At 41.0% G+C, this 24,899-nt stretch overlaps 1 long non-coding RNA gene across 1 annotated transcript; it reads right to left on the reverse strand.

Annotated features, from left to right (window-relative positions):
* Window positions 1-230: 230 nt before the first annotated feature.
* LOC117672474 (uncharacterized) lies at window positions 231-20,106 on the reverse strand. Its single transcript, XR_004593254.3, has 3 exons — window positions 19,787-20,106; window positions 5,356-5,498; window positions 231-481 (listed from the first exon to the last, which is right to left on the reverse strand). It is a non-coding gene; the product is annotated as an uncharacterized LOC117672474 (long non-coding RNA).
* Between the last annotated feature and the right edge of the window lie 4,793 nt (window positions 20,107-24,899).

Consider the following 24,899-nt stretch of genomic DNA (forward strand, 5'->3'; position numbering starts at 1 on the left):
TTTTTGTGGGTCAATGTGCTACATACAAAGAAACAAGGCTTTGATTGTGCAATCACCAATGCCAGCTCGACTTCTTTGATCCCTCTATGGACGCTGCTGACTCACACACAAACACACACAGAAAATCTAGAAACATTTTTATAATGCATATTCAGTGCAGTATTCTCAGGAACAAAGTTAGTCCAGACCTTTTAATGGAAAGAGAAGGAATATCACTTTTACATCAACAGCTGCTTATTTATTTATTGCAAATGGCCAGACAAATACAACATGTATTTAAAATGGGAAGAGGCTGTATAGTTGGAATTTTGTACGCCAGCAGACTCGGGGGTTAGATGCTGTTTGAATCTCATTTTTATCCTTTACCCAAAGGAATGTTGGAAAGAAATTCTGTAAAAGGTTTAGAACTCCATCTGTCTATCATTCTGTCAGCAGAATAACTCTCCAAAAGAACGGGAGCAAATATGTGGCAGGGGAGAAGCTGGAAAAAAAAATAGATTGAGTTTGAAAATGAACTGGATCAAGCCGGGACATCAAAGAAAAGTCTTCCTCAATGAGCAGAGTATATAAAGCCTATCCTATGCACACAGAGAGACTGATGCAGCACAAGGAATGCACATTCATAAAATGTCTGCCATGAGAGGCTTATTTTATCACACACACAAAAAAAGTTGCCTTGGTAGCCCATTGAGTCATAAACTATCCATGTATAAAAAGACACAACAATGAGAATGCTGGTCACCTATTTTTAATTCTGTTGTTCAGCTGGAGGGAGAACTCACTAGCTCATAACATTTCTTGCTAGTCTTAGTCTTTCAAAGGCAGAAGAAGTGAAGAGAGTCTATTTAAAATTGGTTTGTAAACAATCAGGGAGTAGAAACAAGGTGACAATTTTATCCAAGTGCCCTCTTTGAAAATACTTGATTACAATTTTCCTCTCTAATTAGTACTCTGTATCTTGCTGATTTGAGATAAAGGCCAGATTGGGACGTGCTGGTTGCAACCAGTAAGATATAAACATATTTCCATTTTATTTAAAGTTTTACAAAAAGAAGAGAGCAAGGACTAAAATTCAGGTCCTAATTATGGATGGCGGCAGGATAAAAATAAATGAATAAATAAATAAATCTCCTTACATTTTCCACAAAGTGTCAACACAAATATTTGTCCATCTTCCAATAGACAGACACATCTGTTGCCTTAGCCTAGCCCAACTCCAAGGGGGAAAGCCAAGATTTTAAAGCCTTCCTGAAGAATAACAAGTCACAGTCATCAGAATCTTGACTGTGTAAGAAATGGATACATATCTATACTGTTTGAGGTCTCCAATTATTTTTGCCTGTCTCACATGTTCTCACTGAATGAGGATTCTCAGGTCCCCTCTTTGAAGTAATACCTCTGATCAACCTTAAAGGTGCGCCTTTGTTGTTGTTGTTGAGATACCTGTTAGTTGAAGAAATATCTCATACCACCAAAATTCAGATGACTTTGACTTGTTAATCTTAAAAAAGGCTTTAAAAACTTGGTTTTTCCCCGCAGAATTGGACCAGGACAACAGATGTGCCTGTCTACTGTAAGACAGACTTCATGGGCTTATGAAGATGGATTAGGTGAGCTCTAGTGTTGCTGAAGTGGTTATTTATAGATTTTTCTTTTGTGTTTTTATTATGTTTCTTATTTGCAATATTGTTCGGGGAATTTTCTTTAATACATGCTGTAGTTACATGAGTTGGGCTGCTATTTAAATGTAATAAATAAATAAATAAATAAATAAATAAATAAATAAATAAATAAATAAATAAATAAATAAATAAATAAATATAGTACTTAGACTTGTATATCACTTCACAGTGCTTTACAGCCCTCTCTAAGCGGTTTACAGAGTCAGCATATTGCCCCCCAACATATTACCCCCCAACAATCTGGGTCCTCATTTTACCAACCTCAGAAGGATAGAAGGCTGACTCAAACTTGAGCCATTTAGAATCAAATGCCTGGAATGAACAGTGAGTTAGCCTGCAGTACTGCATTCTAACCACTGCATCACCATGGTTCTTCAAGTATAAATAATACACCATGTTTAGAATTAAGCTTAGCTTGATTCTTAATAGAATGAAACTTGGCTCTCGCTGCTTACAGTCTCCAAGTGATCTCCAATATTTTCCCTGTCCATATAAGTGGCCTCTATAAGACAAAAATTAGCCCATGAAGGAACATCTGCAGTAGGCACTGGACAATGCTTGTTCTTCACATTACATATGGACTTCAAATACCTGACTTTCACCAGGTGAAACTTAGCATAGGCTAGGACAATGATGGCTAACCTTTTTGCCATCACATGCCAAAAGTGGGGGGAGCGCGGGGATTGCGTGCATGTGTGTCCACACCCATAATTCTATGTAACACACACACCCCGCACATGCATGTGTGCCCCCCCCGTGCTCTCCTTGCTTTTGGCATGCAATGGCACGGTGGGCCCGGTAGGTCCATTTTTCGCTCTCCCCAGGCTCCATAGGCTTTCTAGGAGTCTGGAGAGGGCGAAAACGGCCTTCCCTACCCCCCCCCCGGAGGCTGGAAACGATCCATTTTGCAACTTCTGGTGGGCCCAGAAGACCCGAAAATCAGCTGGCCAGCGTGCTCATGTGTGCTGGAGCTGAGCTCACGTGCCCACCGATATGGCTCCACGTGCCACTTGTGGCACGCATGCCGTAGGTTCGCCATCACGGGGCTAGGATTTTCATACCATTGAAAATTTTACTAAGTCAGCAACATAAAAATCAGAGGGAGGTCCATGGACTGGGTCTATCTAGCTCAGTACTGTCATTATTGGCCATGGCTCGCAAAAGTCATGATTTCACAAAACACTTCCAATAATGCCTGCCCTCTGCCCTTGAGCAAAACAAGTTGTACTGAGTTCATTGGATTTACTTCTGAGAAAACACAATGGAGATTGCATGGTACAGGACTTGCATTGCCGCTTGCTTCCTACTTAGTTATGTATATCTATTAATATTGCTGTTTGTTTACTGCTATACTGTCAAGTTTGTATTGATGGAGTGGGTGGAAAAATATGACACAGAACAAATTTCCTGCTAAATTGATAGGGTGATTATATTCTAAGTAAGCAAATATTATATCATACATTATGTCTGAGACTGAGATTTGTACAGCCCGCAGAGCTGGCAATTAGTACCACTGCCGCAAACACCAACTAGATTAATTTCATAATTGATACTTGGAACACAAGATATTAGCCATTTGAATTTATGGGATTGTACTCTTCTGCCCGGAGAAATATAACTTCATAACAATGGGTCAACAGTAGTTGGCAACTATGGTCAATATGTTCTCTAATTTCCAGTTTTAGTAATGCCACTTAATTCTGAGTACAGTTATTCAATAGTCACAAATATTTTTAATAGTTAATATGTTACACCTATTCATGCAGGTACAATTGAACATCTTAGTAAGGTTTGGATATGCTTTAATATAGTAGTTTGAGATTTCCAATGTACATCTGCTTGGTTATGACTTTCATAACCACTAAAATAGAATTGTGTTATTTATTTAATTTTATTCATTTTATTCATCAATCTATAAACTGTTTCAGTCAAGGCTACTTTGAGCAGTGTATAAAAGCTACAGCTGCAATATGAGTGCACTAAATAAAAATAATAAAATATAGCAGAAATACAATATATAATTAAACTAAAATTATAATAATTATAATAGTCCTGGCAAAGGAAACACTCAAGTCCCCAGTAATTTCTGGAATAGCCAAGTTCCAGAAGTCCAGAGCATGGATGCTATGTTGTCTCAAGGAGGAACGTTGATCCAAAGGAAAGAACCCTCATCAAGATTGCCCCTTTTTATATTCCTTCCTACCCACCACTTGATAGGTGGAAACCTTTAGTAGGCATTTACTGAGTGGACAGTTTGGGTTTGGCAGAATTTAGGATAGGCAGTCTTAAAGATAGTCAAACCCTGATCTGTATATGATAACCATCTGGTTATTGAGCCTTCCCAAACTTATTATTCTCCAGATGTGGTGAATTTTAGCTCCAATAATTCCAAGACATTCATACCAATATGAACCAATGAAACTGGAACAATTTTGATGATTCTATTTCTTACTGAGCCGTGGTGGCACAGTAGTTAGAATGCAGTACTGCAGGCTACTTCTGCTGACTGCCAGCTGCCTGAAATTTGGCAGTTCAATTCCGACTGGATCAAGGTTTGATTCAGCCTTCCATCCTTGCGAGGTCGGTAAAATGAGGACCCAGATTGTTGGGGGCAATATGCTGACTCTGTAAACTGCTTAGAGAGGTATATAAAGCACTGCAAAGTGGTATATAAGTCTAAGTGCTATTGCTACTTTGCTATTTCTGCTTATTGAATAAATGTTAAATTTATTCAGGCATTGAAGAGAGAGCACATCTCTCCTACGGAAGCTCTCTCTCTGCCTTCACATTGGTTATGTGCAGTCTTGTTCATGCTCCCTAATATGGTCAGTATATGACAACCAAGGGAAGCCATTCTCAATCTTCAAAAACAATTAATCTCATGCGGCAAAATACCAAATATTGTTTTTCTAAATGACCAGGTTGATGTATATATTGAAAGTTGGTTAAAGTGTAAATCACTTTAAGAAAAAAAATTTAAAAAAAAAACTTTTCAAAATACAAGATTGAAGTAGCTCAGTTTGGCTGATTAATATCTGAAAGTATTTACTGAGCCCATAAAATTTGAGCACTTTGGGACATCTTGACATTTTGGCTACACTGCCAGAAAGAAATTTGTGACAGTAATAAAGAGCTAAAATATGCAAGAAAGAAATTGATTTTTTGGGGGGGAGGGGGAAATGGGATTGTGGGTATTTATGCATAGATAAATGTATTTTACACTTTGCTGTGAATTTAAACCTGGGTATGGACAGCAGGCTAAAGAAGGACTGTTAATTTTCAAATAACCTGTTTGCTAATTGCTTTCATCCCTGGTCAATTGGTTTCTGCACTATGCACTCTAAAGATAGCTCAGAATGAATGTGTTTGGGGAATGAGAGGTAATTAATACAAGCAGGCATCCTTAGCTGAGGTTTGGAAGACGGGAAAAACCTAAATTGTGCACTCTCTGGATATGATCTTGTTAAGATTGCTTTCTGTTTGCTTGGGCCCTTCTGCTTAGCCTGCAAGGTTTCTGCAAGTGTCAAAGCAAAGCTATATCAGTAGCACTTGAGCATTCAATTTTGACCAGAAGATAAAACTTTTCAAACAGTAACAGCAGTGAAGATGCATCACAATAGACTGTGTAACTATAATGAATTTATCACCTTCCTTTTCACTTTCTCTGCCTTACCTGGGTCCAGAAAGGCTGCCACTGTTGTCATTGGTTATGGCACCAAGCTTTTTCTGAGCATTTTCTTTCCTCCTTTCTCTTGTTTTTCATTGGGCTTCTTCAGAAACATTTGCCTGGCACACCATGGCCCATATATTTTATTCCTTTAAAACAGAAACAACAATGCATTTTCTTTTTCTATGGAGTTCTCTTTTTTTCCCACCCTCTCCTCTCCTTCGCATGGAGAGGCAATCCCAGACTTTGATCACCTTGAAGGAAAATGGCAGCAATGAAAGAAAAATGGGAAAGCAGTCATCCATTTTATAAGGTGACATGGTTTGATTTATTCCACGCTTAAAAGAGGTAAAAGAAACACCAGCAGCTGACCTGTAAGTTATTTAAAGAGTTATCCTCAACAGCTGAAGAAAAGTGTGGAGGCAATATATACGCATGTTGGCCAATATATTGGATATAGCCAATAGTAGTTATATTACTATGCACCGTCGATTGGATAGGTGAACGGATTAATTCTCAAATAATAGAATATGAGTATTAGAAGGTGCCAGTTTAGCCAACAAATGCATTTCTTCCATCCTCACAGAAATGAAACACTGTATTATATCCCTAGATCAAACTACTTCTCTCATTAACACTGGCAGAAGATCCACTATGAATGCTGGCTTATCTGGCTGGAAAAAGAACTCAAGCAGGTCTCAAGTCTGTCTGTCTGTCTATTATCTACCTATCCTACTGTGATAATGTCACAAGATATACCAGAAGCAGAACCATCTACATCAGTGGTGGGATTCAATTTTTTTTACTACCAGTTCTGTGGGCGTGGCTTGGTGGGTGTGGCATGGCTTGGTGGGCATGGCAGGGGAAGGATACTGTAAAATCTCCATTCCCGCCCCACTCCAGGGGAAGGTTACTGCAAAATCCCCATTTCCTCCCATCAACTGGGACTCGGGAGGCAGAGAATAGATGGGGGCGGGGCCAGTTAGAGGTGGTATTTACTGGTTCTCCAGAACTGGTCAGAACCTGCTGAATACCACCTCTGATCTACATAAACCATGACTTATACTTCCTCACAGCATATTTTTCAACACCCACCACCTTCTTAATATTGAATATATTTTAGAGTCGTGTCTATCTCTTTCTCTCATTCTCTGCTCTTCCTCTACCAGTACCCAAACCTAACAATGGTGCATTTGTTTGTTATCTACTATAGGATTTAAATGGGGTCCCTCTTACCAGTCATATGAGGGAACTGCCTAGAGGTAGTTTTTAACTTACTAAAAGATCACTGTAAGAAAAGCATGCTGGAGAGTATAAGAAATGCATCATTCAGAAATGTATTGGTCTTTTAAACACTACAATCTTGATAAATGCCAACGAAGAAAAGAACTGATGTCATTTGCTCAGTGTAAAGAGAGAAAAAAAAAGAAAGAGTTGGCTGGACAAATACTTGGTTACTGAAGAAAGTAAATTCAAATAGCAGCTTTCTATAGTAAACCTGGTTAACTGTTCCAACAATTCTCAATTGCTGAAAATGCCCTGTTGCAAAATGTCCATCTGGTTGGCCTACAAACAAGAATAATTTTCTTGCTGCATTGCAACTATCCCAACAAAGTAATAAGACTAATTTTCTCAGCTTGCCCTTGTTCCTGTTGTAGGCCCATCACTGCCCATCCTGAGGAGGAGGAGGAGGAGGAAGAAGAAGAAGAAGAGGAGGAAGAAGAAGAGGAGGAGGAGGAAGAGCAGGAGGAGGAGGAAGAGCAGGAGGAGGAGGAAGAGCAGGAGGAGGAGGAGGAAGAAGAGGAGGAGGAGGTGGTGGTCAAAGAAGATGGTCATTCAAGAAATACATTCTCTTTAGGAAATGCTGAAAATAAAGTGATGTCCCTCTCTAAACCCAAGATATACAGCATTGGCCATCATAATGCCCTTTCCTAGAGAGCAAGGCAGAAGGTCTTCACTATTCTCTTTGGGCTTCTTGAAACCTAGAGCAAAATGTACAGAGAAGGAAAATAACAAAGAACTAGCCTAATTCAGTATGATACAGCTGGCTAAGCTAGAGGGGCCTTCAGAGCAGAGAGTAGCTAAAAAGAACTCACTGTTAGCCCTTTTCCCCTTGGTACCCAAGAAGACAAAACAAAGGAATACAGAGATCAAAGGGTACAGTGCTAACAATGGGGGAAAAAACCCAGAAAAGAAGCAGACACGAAAATGATAGGGGGAATCTTGATCCCCAAGTAATATTTTACTAAAGAAGAGATTTCTGCCATTCTGTTGCTCAATGTGAAAAATGGAAAATAAATATATATACGATAGCTGTCTTCAGATTTGTCTAGCTAGTTCTATACTGGGAAGTGAATGTCAAGTTTATTGCACATTAAGAAATATGGTATATTTATGCATTATTTTCAAATGCTATTCTTGAATATAGGATTTTGAAATATATAAATAAGAAGCATAGACAGAATGTCAAATGCTAAAGCATTATATAGGAGTATCTAGGTATACAACAAACAAAATATTGGGATTTTTAACTGGCTTTTATTGTATTCTCGGAATCAAATTTATCCCATACTGCAGGCCCTCGTGGAAATTTAAAACAATGAATAATAGATTATATGGAGCTAGGTAGGAGAACACCTAGCTAACCTTAGGCTGATCACAAAAAAATCAGACATGTTTAGAACTTAGGTTGGAGACCCTCAGAAGATTCTAGCACTGAAGGCAAATTGGGAAGTTGACAACATCCTGAGATGCAGAGACAAATCAGCTCTGCTGTTGCAAAAAAAACAACAACAACTCCACAATATGGACAAGTGATGATATATATGTGAAGTTCTCAAGAGTCAAACATACAAAGTAGAGTTAAATATATATGTGAAGTTTATATGTGAAGCTCTCAAGAGTCAAACATATAAAGTAGATTTAAATTTAATACAATGACCAATGTTCAGCATATCAAAAAGGCATAATAAAAAGATAAAATGAATTATCTTTCTATCTATTAAAATGAAATTACTAATATGATTCTAGACTGACAAATTTATCTTGTTTGCACTGGTTATTACAGCATTTTTCACTTCAGCAACACAAACTTTTGCTGCTGTTGCTGGTAGTACGGGTCAGAAAGAAAAGTCTAATATAGAAATAGCACTGGCAATAGCACTTATATACCGCTTCACAATGCTTTACAGCCCTCTCTAAGCAATTTACAGAGTCAGCATATTGCCCCCAACAATCTGGGTCCTTATTTTACTGACCTTGGAAGGATAGAAGGCTGAGTCAATCTTGAGCCATTGAGAATTGAGCTCCTGACAGTCAGCAGAATTAGCCTGCAGTACTGCATTCTAACCACTGCACCACCACATTATACTTCTTGCAGGAGGAGGAGTTTCTCATTCTTGCCCAGATCCCAGTAAAAATTGCCATGAAACAGTACTTGTTGGATGGTTTCTATTTCCCCAGAGTTCTGTGGGAGATGTATTCTATTAGTGGGGTTTTGGTGAATCTGCCTGTAACAATGCCAAAAAGACTACTTAGTGCCTACCTCTAAAAAAAGCAAAAAACTTTCTTCCATAATTTAGGGAAGGATAAAGTATATAAATAGCCTGCAGATTACCATGTGCTTTTCGCTAACAGGATGCTGCTGTTCCAGGAAAAGATGCTAACTTTGATTTGGTATTCCGCATACTTTCACCCTTTGAAGGACAATCCTTTTGCCTTGCCAAAAGTGGAAAATAGAAGCCAATCAATAGTGATCCCAGAGACTCTCAGTCTCTGATTTGCTGCTTATATCTATTGTGAAGCATGGCTCTCCTTCAAAATTAGCAGCACCAGACTGTTACAGAAGAATGCTATCTTCTACCAATTTATTATAATTAATTGGCATGCCCTCAGGTCTATTTTGGGCACTCCTATCTCACGCCTAACTACTGTATTGAGGACTAACTTAGAGATACCAATGTGGGCTTTGGTTTGTATTGGCTCAAGAGTATTTGGCTTCATGTATAGTTTGTATCTGCGCTCCATTTACAATTCAAGCAAAGGTTTTAGCCTCAAATAATTTTAGGGCTGCGAGTATTAATTCCTTTCCTTTGGTGGAAAAGAACCTCTTAATAGCCATTGGAGATTTTGAAGCTGTTTGGGCAATGTGTTCCTGATAGGCTTCCAAATCCCCTGGGCATGGAAAACAAATCCCAAATCTTTAAAGGTAAGCACCTGTTTGATTTTATTTCCATTTATTATCCAATTGCACCGCTGTGGTTTCCTCGCAAATGCCAGCACTTTTGATTTTTAATAATTCACTTTGCTGAATTGGATTATGGCTTTCGTGACCTTTTTAAATCCAATGGGAGTGCACAACATGACTACTGCATTGCCCACATAGAAGAGGGATTCTAAATTTGGCTGCGTTTTCAGGAGCATGGAAATTGGAATTATTTAGGCAACTGGACGTAAAGCTGATGTAGAAATTATACAGAGCTGGAACCGCAGCTCAAACCGCAGGAGATTTTACAAACAAACATGGGTAACATATAGCACATATAGCACATATCTACCATGCCATTTCCTTTCAGAGTAAATCCTGAAGTGCATATAGAGTGTGTGTGTGTATACGGAAACACACACACACACACATACATGTGCATATGTACATGTATGTGTCAGCAGTGAAATTCCTCTGAAGTCTTCTACCAGTTCTGTGAATCTGCTACCGAATGTGCGCTTTTCTGAGGCGTGCCCGTGCAGCGCTAAAAAAGGACCGTTTTGAAGCCTTCCAAGTCTGCAAAGATAAGTAGAACAGTGAGGGGGGGAATCCGCTGTGCCACATGATTTAGATTAGCTAGAAAGCTGGAAATCCGACAATCCTAGCTAATATAAATTGCGCGTCACAGCTGATCGTTGCCCAGCTGATCGTCAGAAATACCAGTTCACCTGAACTGGTAGCATTTTTTACTACCGGTTTGCCTGAACCGGTCCAAACTGGTAGCATTTCACCCCTGGTATGTGTATATATGTGTATCTATACCAATCACTATACCCCTCTATATCTCTCTCTATGCAAATCATCCTTGCTTCTACAACATTCATGGGATGCTTCATTAATTGCCCTTTGTTCTTCAAAGTCTCAACTCCCTCTCCTGAGTTCCTAATCAACTCCAACCATTTCCTTTTAGCCCATTCACTCAGTTTGTTTTGCGATTTGATCCTTATTCATTCTTTCTGTACAATCAAACCCCCCTCAATGTTTTTCTTTGATACTGGTCATTCACTTCTGCATTTAATTCACATTCATTCAGCGCCGTTCATTTTTGGTCATGTCACGTTTTAAGTATGCTATTCTTAAATATACTTCCTAAGTACACTATTCCTACTGCATTCAACATTATTTTTGTTTCTCCTGACACACCCAACTTTGACTGTGCTATGCAGTTTAACAGGGGCTACTTTCAAAGCAGATAAATCTCCGAACACCTTCCTGAATTTTTAAGAATTTTTCCAGTTCATTGGAAGTTCTGACATTTTTTTCTAATGCATCTGGTTCTAGTCAGTCTTATGGGACACAGCTTTGTTGTATTCCTTTCTCGATGTTGTATTATTTGATAAACATTCCATTTATTCTCAAAGCTGCTTTACCTCTATCCTATGCAGCTCTCATCACATTGATTAATCAACATTCAATTGCATATTCACATAAAACATTCCATAATTCAAGCCCATTCTCTAAATCAACAAACATGGATTATACTTTCTCATTTTCGTACATTTCTCAGTGACCTGCTGAGATGCAAGATTCTTATCTGCATACTCCATGCCCAGTGTAAAACTGTACTGCATTTCCTCTGATTTACTTGTTAACACCTCTTGTATCTTTTTAATCAGAACTCTGCCATACACTTTCCCAGGTACACTTAATATATAGTACTAATTGCCTTGTAGTTTTTGCATTCACTCTTCTTACTTACTTATCTCTTTGTATAAAGAACCAGCAATGGTATTTTTTCCAATTGTGAGGCACAAATACCGCCACTATATGTATTAAACCATTTTCATAGCCACTTCATAAGCAAACTACATTTATATTTTAATATTTTTCAGTTATACCATCTAAACCTGAAATCTCACCATTTTTATTTATTCATTTGTATACCATCTTTATTGTTTTTACCAATAACTCATGGTAGCAAACCTATCCAACATATCTTCCTCCTCCTTTTTCCCCACAACGACCCTGTGAGGTGAGTTGGGCTGAGAGAAAGTGATTGGCCCAAAATATCTGGCCCATTGACATTCATGGCTAAGGTAGGATTAGAACTCATAAGTCTCCTGTTTTCTAGCCTGGTACATCAACTGTTAGGCCTCTAATGATCTCCTTTTCATAACTTTTTCTTGGAACTAATATTTATAACATTCATTCCAATTCCACTCTTTGCCATCATGATTATCCCCGTATAAATCTCTAAACTGCTCCTTACTGCCTTTTCTCACTTCTATAAAGCCCAAATAATTGCATCGCTTTTATTCTTAATTCCATTCTGTCTGCTGGTGGCTCATGTTTATCCTTTTTTTACCAGTTTTCAAAACCATTTTATTTTCATCGAAGTGCTCTAAACATAGCCCTTGATTTATGGCCATAGTTGGACCATAATTTCTGTTATAAGTCAATGTGGTGTTAAAGCAAGCGATCATGTGACTAGACCCAATTTTATGACTAATTTAACCATAGTCATTAAGCAAATTACATGCACATTAAGTGAATCCAGCTTCACCAATTGCCATTTTTGGTTGAAAACTGACTGGGAAGGTTGCAAATTGCCATCATATGACCACAGGACGTGACCCCATCATAAATGTAAGCTAGTAGCCAAGTCCTGAGATTGTGATCACATGATGGCAGGAGTGGTGCGGTGGTCATAAGTAACTTTGAACTGTTGTTAAATAAATTGTCATAGGTCAAGGATTACTCTGTGCTCGCTCTCCTTCTTTAATTGTTGCACTCTTTAACTATATTGTACCCTTTTTTTGCATCTTTGTATGAGAGTCTCTATCTGTGTCTACTTACTTTTTGCAGCCATCATAATCTTATTTGCAGCGTTTAATATGGGACTGGCCATAGAGGAAGAACTATTACATGTGAACCTTTCCCTTTCCAGTGACATAGCAACAAAAACAAAACTGTTTTATCAATCCAGTTTCATAAATTCAGCATTTATGGCATGGCAGGGTATTCTACATCTGAGCAATCTGAACTCAGAATTAAAATAAATAAATAAAAGGCATGAATAAAAAAAAAAAGTATCCACAATACTGTCAGATCAATTCATTCAGGTGGTTTAAGGACTACATAGCAGAATGCAAAAGTATGCAAGTAGAAGCACGGAAGAAAAGTGACTATTTAGCACACAGGTGTCAAACATGTGGTGTCACGTTGCCATCACGTGGCATTTCGTGAAGTTTTCCCCTTCATGGAGCTAGGGTGGGTGTGGCATGTGCGTGACACATCTGGCCCAAGGGCCACCAGTTTGACATTCCTGATTTAGCATAATCCTTGCACAAAAAATGAAATAAAATATAGCTTTGCATGGTTTTTTTTTTTTGACTGCTGAGTCTATTAAATGAAGTACTGATCTAGTATGGCAATTTGAAAACTTCTTAAGGGGAGGTTTAATTACCTTTGAACTTCACAGGTTTGCCATTCACAGCCCTGTCAATGACCAATCTCTGTACAATGAACAGATTTGTCCTCTCACCTTCTGTTCTGAAATAAACTTAGTAACTTCCAAAAGAGAGAAATGTACCAGGAAAAATGGCAGGGCTATAAAAGGCCTGGCATAAAACCCTCAGTAGCAAATGGAAATATGCCCATATTTTCTGTGAGCTTTGAATCAGACATCAAGTGACAATAGAGGTCCATGACTGTAGCATTTAGATAAAAATATTAGCTTCAGAATTCTGCTAAATTAATCCAGCTCCTTTTGATTATTGATGTCCTACTGTTTCCTGCCTGAAACAATATACACGAAGCATCAGTCATTTTATAAATTATTCATTCACAGTTATTTTGGCAGCACTGTCTTTCCATTTATCAACTGATAAATGTACAGGAGATAAGGAGGGTAATTTTGTAGCCTCTTGACATTTACCCTTGACATGATTTCCATATTAAATAAGGCAAAATTACTAATGATGTTTCTCTTCAAATATTTTAAAGTCAGCATCACAAAGCAGTGTTACTGTATAATCACTCAGCTTTCCTGGGTTTTGATAGAAGATTATATATACAGCCAAAAATTCAAGTTTGTTTTAAAGAGATTCTACTAAAGCCCCAAATGTACATAATGTGATACATAATATGTATCATAGAAACATGAAAGGTGGAAGAAAATACAGTAGTAGGGATTTTATTGTATAATACTACCCTACCATAGTCTAACCAGTGTAAATTTCCCTGTTCTGACCCAAGTTACACTGGCAAGAACAGGGACCAATATAGTCTGTTTATTGCACAGTTTTGCAGTGACAAATGGCCGTCCCACAATGCCAACAAAGCTCCACCCCACTTTCCCTGAGTCACCCACAGACAATACCACCCGATCCCATAAACTAGGCCCAAAGCTGACCACAAGGCAAGGAGAAAGTCCACAGTCCATAACCAAAGTTTAGAGTCCACAAATCAAGGCCCAAGGTTCAGAAAACACAAAGCAAAATTCAAGTTTCATGAGCAAGGTCCACAAAGCAAGATCCAAGATTCAGAGTCCACAAGTCGAAACACAATCCAGAGTCCACAAAACAGAGTTCACAAAGGCCAAAGAAATGTGCACTGAAGCAGACACTTGTTCACGGCAAACACATCTTCTCCTTACATCTGGCAAAATCACCTCACACCAGGGCTGCCTTCTCATGAGCAGCCTTGCAAACCTCCTCTGTACTTTGCCCTGCTCCTCTCTCTGTGCCCACAGATTGGGTGGGAGAGGCAGCTGTTGGAGGTGATCTGTTGCCTTATCTCACCACAGCCGATCCTCTCCTGCTTTCATTAGGGTAAGCTGCTCTCCATCTGGTCACTTGCCCCATTGCCGTATAGGCTTGGGACTGCATCATCCTCATTCCCCAGGCTCTCTGACAGGGATGAAATGCTCCCGGATCGGACTGGATGTCCCGATCCGGTAGTGATCTTGGCCAGTGGTTCAGCGATCCAGTAGCAATGGCGGAGCAAAGCTCTGCCCACCCGCCTGGGTGTCATTACTTCCTGGTTTTAACCAGGAAGTAACCAGAAGGTTTTGCACATGTGCAGGAGGTTTGCACATGCATGTGATGTGCATGGCGCGTGCGCTTCCAAACCGGTAAGAAAGGTAAATAGATTTCACCCCTGCTCTCTGAGCATTCCTCTGGAAATGTGCCACCGCAGGAACACAGCTAGAATCAGAAATAGCCCTGATTCCAATTCCTTCTCCTCCTCTGAACCAGCTTTTGACAGGGCCATCACATTCCCAGACAATAAATTAACATTTATATATTTTAAGCTAATATTATATTTTAACACCCCCAAAAATACTTCTAACCATTAGTGTCCTGATCCTTCTTCCCAATCTCATTACAATGGTTGGAATGTAACAGAGAGTGTTAGATTTGTATTCAGATTCAGATCTCTTCTTGGTGGAGAAACTCACTAGGTAGTAAAATCTCCAAACCAGATAAAACAGTTTTAATCTATTGTACAGAGTTTTCGCGGGTGTTTGTATGTAGGTCTTTGTTTATTCGGGTCTTCTCCCGTGTAAAATTGGAAGTGCCTTGGCAACGTTTCGACTAAGTCTCATTCGTCATCTTCAGGCTGGTGTTTTCGGCTTCGTGCTTCTAAGCTTCAGGCTGGTGTTTTCGGCTTCGTGCTTCTAAGCACGAAGCCGGAAACACCAGCCTGAAGATGACAAATGAGACTTCGTCGAAACGTCGCCAAGACACTTCCAATTTTACACGGGAGAAGACCCGAATAAACAAAGACACACATACAAACACCCGCGAAAAACCTAAGAAATACACTCTTTCAATTGAAGCTTACACTATTTCATAATACAGGTATTAATTATTAAGGTGCATAAGCTTTTTACACTTTCTTGGTAGCTAGATATGATAGATTACTACTCCCACAATTTCAAAGGAATATGAGTATTAATGGCTGGCTGAGAATTCATACAAAGCATAACAATCTTTATTTTTGTTATGTCTAGTAGGGTTTAGTTATAGTTGGAGTGTTGTTATTGGATGAAACCGATGACGTCATGCGCACGGGAGATTCTTTGTTAGCCATTGGCTGGAGCGATTGACCTGTTCATATGTAAGAGCTGTCAACTGCCATTTCTAGCTGAGCCGTTACAGTTACAGTTACATGGTGAAGCAATAAAGAGTTACAGTTACAATCGTGAGTTGCCTCAGTATATATTGCAACAATTTAACACTGGCAATGAGGATGGGATCTTCCTGAGGCGAATTGAGAGCAGAATCAACATTCAGAGAGTGTGAGTCACCCAATACACAAACCACCAATCCACGAAATGGCTCCTCCAAATTTTGCCCCATACAACGCTGCCGCTGAGATGTGGGATGCGTATGAAGAGCGGTTTGAATGTTTTTTAGAAGCCAACGATTTTACTGACCTCTCAAGCAATAAGAAAAGGGCTCATTTTTTAAATGCTTGTGGCCCTGAAGTATTTGCTACTGCCCGAGCGTTACTCGCTCCCCAGCCTGTGCATACTACTTCCTGGGAAGTTTTGAGGCAGAAATTGAGGGCTCACTACGCTCCAACTCCATCTCATATAGCCTGTAGGTTTAATTTAAGGCAAATACTGCAAGAGGAAGGGGAGCCTGTCAACCGTTATGTCGCCCGTCTGCGTACAGCCGCCCTCGACTGTGAGTTTCGGGATTTAGATGATGCTTTGGTCGAACAGTTGGTTTGTGGGGTACGCGACATAAACTTACAGAGGCATTTGTTAGCGAAAAAAACCCTAGATCTTCAAATGGCCATGGAAGAGGCCCAGGCGGCGGAGATATCAGATAAATCCGCCACGGACATCTGTAAGTGCCATTTCTCTGCTAATCAAGCCATGGCTGTCCATAGTGAGGAGGTTGTTTCCGAAGACGATGAAGAAGAGCTGGAGGTCAGTCGTATTAAGACGTTTACTGAAAAAGGTGGGCGGCCAACCGGAAAAAAACCTCCTCCATCCTCCTGCCTCAGCTGCGGCGATCAGCACCCCCGAGCAACTTGCCGGTTCCGTTCAGTGACATGTCGATGTTGCGGCAAACTTGGCCACCTCGCACGTGTCTGCCCCTCAGGTCACCAGAGGCAATCTACGTTTCGACCAAAAGGTGCTGCAGTCAACAGTGAAGACTGTTTTGCGATATTCCGCGGCCAGCGGATCACTGAAATAACGACCCACCGTGACTCCACTACACGTTCAAACAAGCTTTTCCTGACTGTGAAGATCGAAGGTGTTCCTTGCAGGATGGAAGTCGATACCGGCTCATCTAAATCCATTGTCTCCTGGACCACCATCAAAGAAATGATGCCTAGCCTGCAGAAAAATCAGCTTCACCCCAGCCCTATTAAGCTTAGAGATTATCAGGGAAACCGGATTCCAATTATTGGGCACGGTCGTTTCCTAGTTGAATATGATAGTTTCACTGGCCGCCTCCCCTTAATCGTGGTGGATGGCTCCCTTCCCAGTCTGTTAGGCTTAGATTGGTTTGGATCCCTTGGCCTTGCCATCACAGGCATCCGCTCAACAATCTCAGAGAGCGATTTCGATATGTTGGCTAGTGAATTCAAAAATGTGTTCAATGATGCTCTGGGTAAATATGTGGGTTCCCCAATTTCACTGAACTTAGACCCGAACGTTGCCCCTATTAGGCTCAAACCCCGGAGAGTACCTTTGGCCCTCCGTCCAAAAATAGAAGCCGAGTTAGATAAGTTGATTGCCCAGGGAGTTTTAGAACCCACTGACCATTCCCGGTGGGAGACCCCAATAGTCATTCCTATCAAGCCGGATGGGTCAGTCCACATCTGCGCGGATTTTAAAAGTACGTTGAACTGGGCATTACAAGCCAACCCCTATCCTGTTCCAGTAGTCCAACACTTGCTCCACTCCCTGGGTTCAGGCTCCATTTTTGCTAAGCTTGATCTAGCTCAAGCGTATCAGCAGCTTCCGGTGGATGAGGCCTCAGCTGAGGCCCAAACGATTGTAACCCATTTGCCCGTTTGCTTTTAAGTGCAAACGGCTTCAATTCGGTATTAGCATAGCCCCGGGGTTATTTCAAAATTTAATGGAGTGCCTTCTGCAAGGACTTCCCGGGATAGTCCCATATTTTGATGACGTGCTCATCTCCACGTCTTCATGGGATGAGCTCGTTGGCCGTGTTAGGGCCGTCCTTCTACGCTTCAGGAAGGCCGGCCTAAAATTGAAGAAATCTAAATGTTTTATTGGTGTGCCACAGGTTGAATTTTTGGGGTATTTAATTGACGCCACAGGTATCCACCCTACTCCCTCAAAGGTGGCAGCTATAAAAAACGCTGCCGTTCCAACGTGCAAAGCTGACCTGCAAGCATTTCTGGGGCTCCTCAATTTTTATAGCGTATTTTTACTCCATAAAGCCACCTTGGCGGAGCCTCTTCACCGTTTATTGGACAAAAATACACCATGGTCCTGGGGCGAGGCTGAAAACCGTTCTTTCCGGGCTGTCCAAGACCTACTAACATCCTCTGCTGTCCTGGTACAATATAGTTCTCACCTTCCTCTGGTAATAACAGTGGATGCATCCCCTTTTGGCATCGGTGCCGTCCTTAGCCATAGGTTTCCAAATGGAATAGAAGCACCTATTGCCTATTATTCCCGTACTCTTTCCTCCACAGAACGCAAGTATAGTCAATTAGACAGGGAGGCCCTAGCCGCAGTGGCTTCTGTAAAGAAGTTCCACGATTATATTTATGGCCGCCATTTTGATTTGGTCACTGACCATAAGCCTCTTCTGGGGCTCTTAGCTGGGGACCGTCAGACTCCTTTGATACTTTCCCCCAGGATGTCCCGTTGGACTGAGTTTTTAGCGGCTTATAATTACACCTTAAGATACCGCCCGGGTAAGGAGATTGTGCATGCTGATGCGTTGAGCCGCTGTCCATTGCCCTTGCCCGTGGAGGACCCTGCACCGACCTCTTCTGTCCTCCTTGTAGAGGAGCTGCCCATTCCCTTATCTGCAACTGACGTTGCCGCCCACTCGGCACTTGACCCTTTGTTAGCGCAGGTGCTCGACTGGGTGGCAAGGGGGTGGCCATTGGGACAAGTGGCCGAGCAGTTCAAGCCGTTCCGGCTCAGGCAACACGAACTTTCTGTCCTCCGGGGTTGCCTTTTGTGGGGTCATAGGGTCGTTATTCCCCCAAAATTGCATAACTCTATTTTGGAGTGTTTGCACGAAGCCCACCCTGGTATCATTAGGATGAAGGGGCTTAGCCGAAGTTATGTGTGGTGGCCAGGGATCGACCAGGATATAACAGATTGGGTAGCAAAATGCCAAACTTGTCAGCTGCCGAGGCCAGCAGCACCATCTGTTCCTCCCAGGGAGAGGGAATTCCCGAGGGCTCCATGGTCGCAGGTACATCTGGATTTTGCTGGTCCCTTTATGGGCCGCCAGTTCCTTATTGTGGTGGACAGGTATTCAAGGTGGGTCGAGGTGGAAATAATGCCATCCATCACATCAGAGGCTGTCATACGTGTTTTAAATAAATTATTTGCTACACATGGCCTTCCGGATGTTCTGGTGTCCGATAATGGCCCACAACTGACATCCGCCCCATTTCAAATGTTCCTGGCCAGTTTAGGAATACGCCATGCCCAGATTGCCCCTTATTGTCCCTCTAGTAATGGTTTGGCAGAAAGGGCTGTGAGGTCAACTAAAGAAGCGCTGGCAAGACTAGAACCACGGGGGGTGGCAAGAAAGGGTTTCCACATATTTGCTTTCTCAGCACACAACACCTTGTTCAAGGACTAATCGAAGTCCTGCTGAGATGCTGATGGGCCGCCGTTTACGAACAACACTTGACCGTCTGCATCCTTTATACAACTCAGACTGGCCTACAACAGGCTATTTGCCACCTAGGTGTTTAAAGAGGGGGACCAGGTTTTTGCACGAAACTATGGGGGCGACCCCCATTGGTTGCCGGGACAGATTATACAAGTAACAGGTCCCTGTTCTTACAGGGTCCTGCTCGTTGATGGCAGAACCTGGCGGAAACACGTGGACCAGTTACGGAAATGTGTGTTAGAAAAAAACCCAGCAGAGGTCGTGAGTCCGTCACCTACAACACCGCTAAGTTCTGTGCCAGGTCCAACGCTAAGTTCACAAGCAAATGAAAGCTTAACGCGGGGCGCCGCGAGGAGCCAGCAGTGGCTCAACTTACCTGAGGTCGAGTCCGAGGCTGGGAAGTCTGTTCCAGGGAACACTCCGTCATTTGTACCGTTCTCTTCTCCATCCATGCCGGAATCAGCTGCACCTGTTATCGAACCTGAACTATGACGGTCCGGACAAACACGCAGGCACCCGGCATACCTTAATGATTACACTTGCGTGATCCAGGAGGGGAGGGGTGTTATGTCTAGCAGGGTTTAGTTATAGTTGGAGTGTTGTTATTGGATGAAACCGATGACGTCATGCGCACGGGAGATTCTTTGTTAGCCATTGGCTGGAGCAGTTGAGCTGTTCATATATAAGAGCTGTCAACTGCCATTTCTAGCTGAGCCGTTACAGTTACAGTTACATGGTGAACCAATAAAGAGTTACAGTTACAATCGTGAGTTGCCTCAGTATATATTGCAACAATTTAACAATTTTAAAATCAACACCTTGCATAACTTCATAAGAATGCATGCACTTACTGGATTTTAAAAACAAAAAACCCCAGTTGAAATAGTAATATGACCTTCACTTTTCCCCAGTTGCAGCATTATTTTATGGCTTTTGGCAATTGCTAGCACTTTATTTTGTAAACTATCCTGGGATCAGAAGATGAAGGTAGTCTAAACTAAATAATTTATTAAATAAATAAAATATAGAATTGATAATAAATAATAAATGCAGAAACTATAAAGCATTTGATTTTTCACATTCCACCTATTTCTCCTGCAAATTAAAATGGTATGTAACACTTGAAAGCAGTATATAAACAGGAGATATATCAGTGTATTTTTTTCACATTTGTCCACAAAGCTGTAATGATATGTTTAAAAAATACCACACCTACGCCTTAGAACCAAACGTTCTAGTATTACATCTCCTTGGGCAGGGTTTGCTTTATAGCCTGATCTAGTAACTTCTCTGAAAATATAAATATACAATGTAATTAAGATCATTGTCTGGAGTTTTACTTTCCAAAACAAGGTCCAATCAGCTGAAGCTAGATATGCTGCCCAGTAAAAGGTATATAAAAAAGTTCTATTGAGTTGTTCTTTCTGATATTTTTCAGAGGATTTTACCAATTCCTATACATATTAACGGAACAAATATTTGCATGCATTTAATCAACTGACAGAAATCAAAGAAATCTATAATGATTCATCTTGGTTGGTTTCTTCCAGGGATGGGCTCCTGGGGGTTCGGCAGGGTTCAGGCGATCCTCTAGCCAAGGATCGCTGGGGTTCGGTGAACCCCCAAATGCCACCCCTGGCTGGCCATGCCCATTCCACTCCACACCTTCGACCCCGCCCCTTCCAGGAGTCTCCATGCGGGCCATTCATCATTCCAGGTAAGTGCAGGGACCACCCAGAGGGTCTGGGAGGGCAAAAAATGAGCCTACCGGAGGTTGCAGAAGTCCAGAAACGTGCCTGTTTCCGGCCTCTGGAGGGCCTCCAGAGCCCAGGAGAAGCTGTTTTCACCCTCCCGGAGCCTCAAGGAAAGCCTCTGGAGCCTGGGGATGGCGAAAAATGCCCCCCCACCATGGTACAGGCAGCTAACTAGGCCACACACACCATGGCCACATCCACCCAGCAACAGGGCAGCAAACCCATTGCTAAAGGATCTGAAGCCAACCCCTGGCTCCTTCCTACTATTTTTCATCATATTGAAAATCACATTTAAAACAGTAAATAAAATGGCAGCTGCTATTCATTTCTAATGTTGGATATCTGTATTCTTATGACACATTATCAAGTTCCTCAATTTCATCTTAGACTCAGAAAAATCTTCTGTTTCTCAATTTGTGTCTGATATGCAACCATTCCAAGCAGAGCAGCCCTGTGACTAAGGTAGCTGGCAGCATTAACAGCTTCTAGTGTACAAGGAGAAACCATAGCTTTAATTTTGCTAGCAAAGTATAGTTCTGTCCCACTTTATCTCATAAGTATGATCCCACATGAATGGGAATAGAATTGTAAGTATATGTTTGGGGTGATGACTTACGTAGCAACTTGTGCTCAGATTAATTATCCTTAAGGCAAAGTTTCTACCTTTAAACAGGCAAGATGGAAATGAACCCCCAGGTAAGTAATCACTGCAGGGCTAGCCTGTTCATGTAAAGGGGAAAAAATCCAATTTCCTCTTGCCATGTCTGGCCACACCTGTCTTTCTGTTAGCGCTGAATGTCAGAGAGATGAAAATAGGTTGATGGCTCTGATCATGCCATGCTAAAATATGGGTGTGTTTTATCTTCCCTTTTTCTCAAGTGGGTTTTCTGTCATTGGGCAGTTTGTTACATGCATGTTCTTGCAAAAAAAGCAAAAGTCGGGCGTTTCATGTTCCTTGATGGATGTTAAAGGTCAATTAGTAATTGAGTTACTGTATGATTCCTTTTGATTAGTGCCAAGAGTTCATACAGTCCACCCTTAAGATAACAATGCAACAAAGGGGTCCTGTTTCACTGACATTAAAATATAATCTTCCAGGTCTTAATTCAGCTGAATGAAGCAGTTGAGCATATAAAGTGAGTTACATTTTAAAAAGAGAACTGCACATGAATATATCGAGTAGGTGGTTTTAAAGAAATTGCTTATTAATCCAGTATCTTATTTGCTTTGAAGTCCTTTTACTCTCCTGAAATTAAGGCGAATTAGTACCACAAATACTTGGGTTGCGTAGGAATAGCATTTTGGAGCATGCAGGGGAATAGCTGTGATGATCAGGAAAAGTTGAAACTTCTTTAAAGAGGTGGAGAAGGGTGCTAGGTTTATCATGTTCCAAAGCATCATTCTGGAATCAAATACAAAGCATTGTACAGCCCTAATAAATACATATTCTTATGAAAAAATCTAGTGGCAACGTAAAGCCAAAAACATGATAACCTAGTCCAGGGGTGTCAAACTTGATTTAATTGAAGGCCACATCAGAGTTGTGTTTGACCTTGGGGGAGCTGGGATGGGAGTGGCCAGGGTGGGCATGGCCAGCTCAACGTCACTCATTGAGGCTCCGTTTCCAGCCTCAATGGCCTCCTGCAGCCCTTGGCCAGAGAAAATGGAGCTTGGGGAGGCTACACGCGGCCCTCCCGAGCTCCGTTTTTGCTGGCAGAGCCACCGCGGGCCAGTCCTTCACTGTTTCCAGGGTGACCCTGTCAGCCAGATCTTAAGAACCCTTGAGTTTGAAACCCCTGATCTAGTCTCTACACTTATGCAATGCTAGACTTAGCCTTGGAAACATTCATACAACCTTCCTTGTTTCCTTATTCCTACTTAGAGGGCACAACTGTATCATTGTTGGAAGAAAGCAGCAACTAGAGGTTCATTAGCAGGTTAAGTGGAAGGAAAGCAAGTGGTAACAACTCATCAGTTTGTTCATTTTGTAGATCATTGGTATTGGGTTTTTTTTTAAGATGGCTAGTCATTTCTGTTTTGCTTGACATTCAGGGTAATGTTCCCAAGCATGGGGTGCTAAATGTGTCAAGGGCCTCGTTTCCTGGCTTTACTACTAACTAGACAAGTATCTCAGCTGCTGAGTACAATTATTTTGAATGTTTTTATTGTTTTTCATTGTTTTAAAACTGGCGACCAGCAGGCCAGATGCGTCACACACAGGCCATGCCCACCCCAGCTACATGAAGGGAAAAACGTCGCAACATGTCACGTGATGGCAACATGACGCCGCGGGTTTGACACCCGTGTTTTAAAGTGTTTTAAAATTTTAATTGTAATATGTTTTTGAATGAATGAATGAATGAACGAGAGCTCAGCTCAATCTCTGGTATCTTTTTGTAGCAATTTAATTGGCCTAATAAAACTTTCATTCAACTGGGTTTTGAAACTTCTTGTCAGCCCTGAAGATCCAAAGAAAAAGATGTCCTCCAGGGGTGTTAATTGGAACCCTGACACTTTTATTTTGGAATAACATGGTTGCCCTGGCTTTTTTTTTTTTTTTTAGTCTCTATCTCTTCAATAGCATTAGTTCATACATTCAACTGATAATTGAATCATATAGATTCATGACTTCAGGGCTAAATTGTGAAAAACAAGCTATGATAGCATCAATTTACCCAAACATTCTATTTAAAATAAAACAAAACAAAACACCAAAGTCCTCCAAGGAATTATAATTGCCCAAACAGTTTAAGCACATGCAAATAAAGTTACCTTGGTCTTGTTTTGTGTGTTTTTTTTAAGCATTGGCCCCTCCCAAATTAATTATTCTGTATCAGTTCTCCCATTTAGCTAGGTATGGGAATTTGAGCCCATATGTATCTGTAATATGCAAATTATATATAGCATTTTGATGTCTGACATACTGAAATTAAATCAAATTGGAGAGGGAGGAAAAAAACAAAGTGTGTAATAAAGCTACTTTTATGGCCTCAAGCTGTAGATACATTGTGGTCTGTAGTAGTTAAACAACAGCTGTTTGGATTTAAAGCAGAATTATGATAAGGATCCCCAAAAGACAACACCTCTTGAGGTAACTGCATTTATCTAAATGCATCTGCTAACAACAACAAACAAACACAGTGACTTAAAATATGCTACTGATAGCATGCATTCTTATTTCCTTCTCCTCTTTTTCTTCCACCTCTCCCTTTTCAAGCCTATTGAAAATAGCTTTTCTAGAACAAAATGATGGTTTGGAGATTGGTCACCAATTGATCATCAGTGGGTCACAGTGTTTACTGCAGTTGCCTCTTCAGATAGAATCATATAGCCTAAAAAAGTATATAAGGGGTGGAGGGGAGGAAACTGTAATAGTTAAACAAAGCATACAGCAGGATAAATCCATTGGAGCAGAATGCATACATTCAGATTCAATGAATTTTTGTAGCCTTTGTGAATAACTGTCCTTTAACAGCTTCATGACAGCCAGTTTGGTGTGATGGTTAAGGCATCAGGCTAGAAAGTGGGAGATTATGAGTTCCAGTCCTGCCTTGGAAACAAAGCCAGTCAGAAGACCCTGAGCCCTAGGAAGGAAGCAATGGCAAACCGCATCTGAAAAATCTTACCAAGAAAACTGCGGGGGAAAAGGGAGGGACTATTCCAGCAGTCAACACTAACTCAAAGTCACAGATATATATGTCATACTGAATAAAATGTAGATAGACAGATAGATAT

The sequence above is a fragment of the Pantherophis guttatus genome, chromosome 3 (genome assembly GCF_059756535.1).
Source record: "Pantherophis guttatus breed Tessera chromosome 3, ASM5975653v1, whole genome shotgun sequence".
In the NCBI taxonomy this organism is placed as follows: Eukaryota; Metazoa; Chordata; class Lepidosauria; order Squamata; family Colubridae; genus Pantherophis; species Pantherophis guttatus.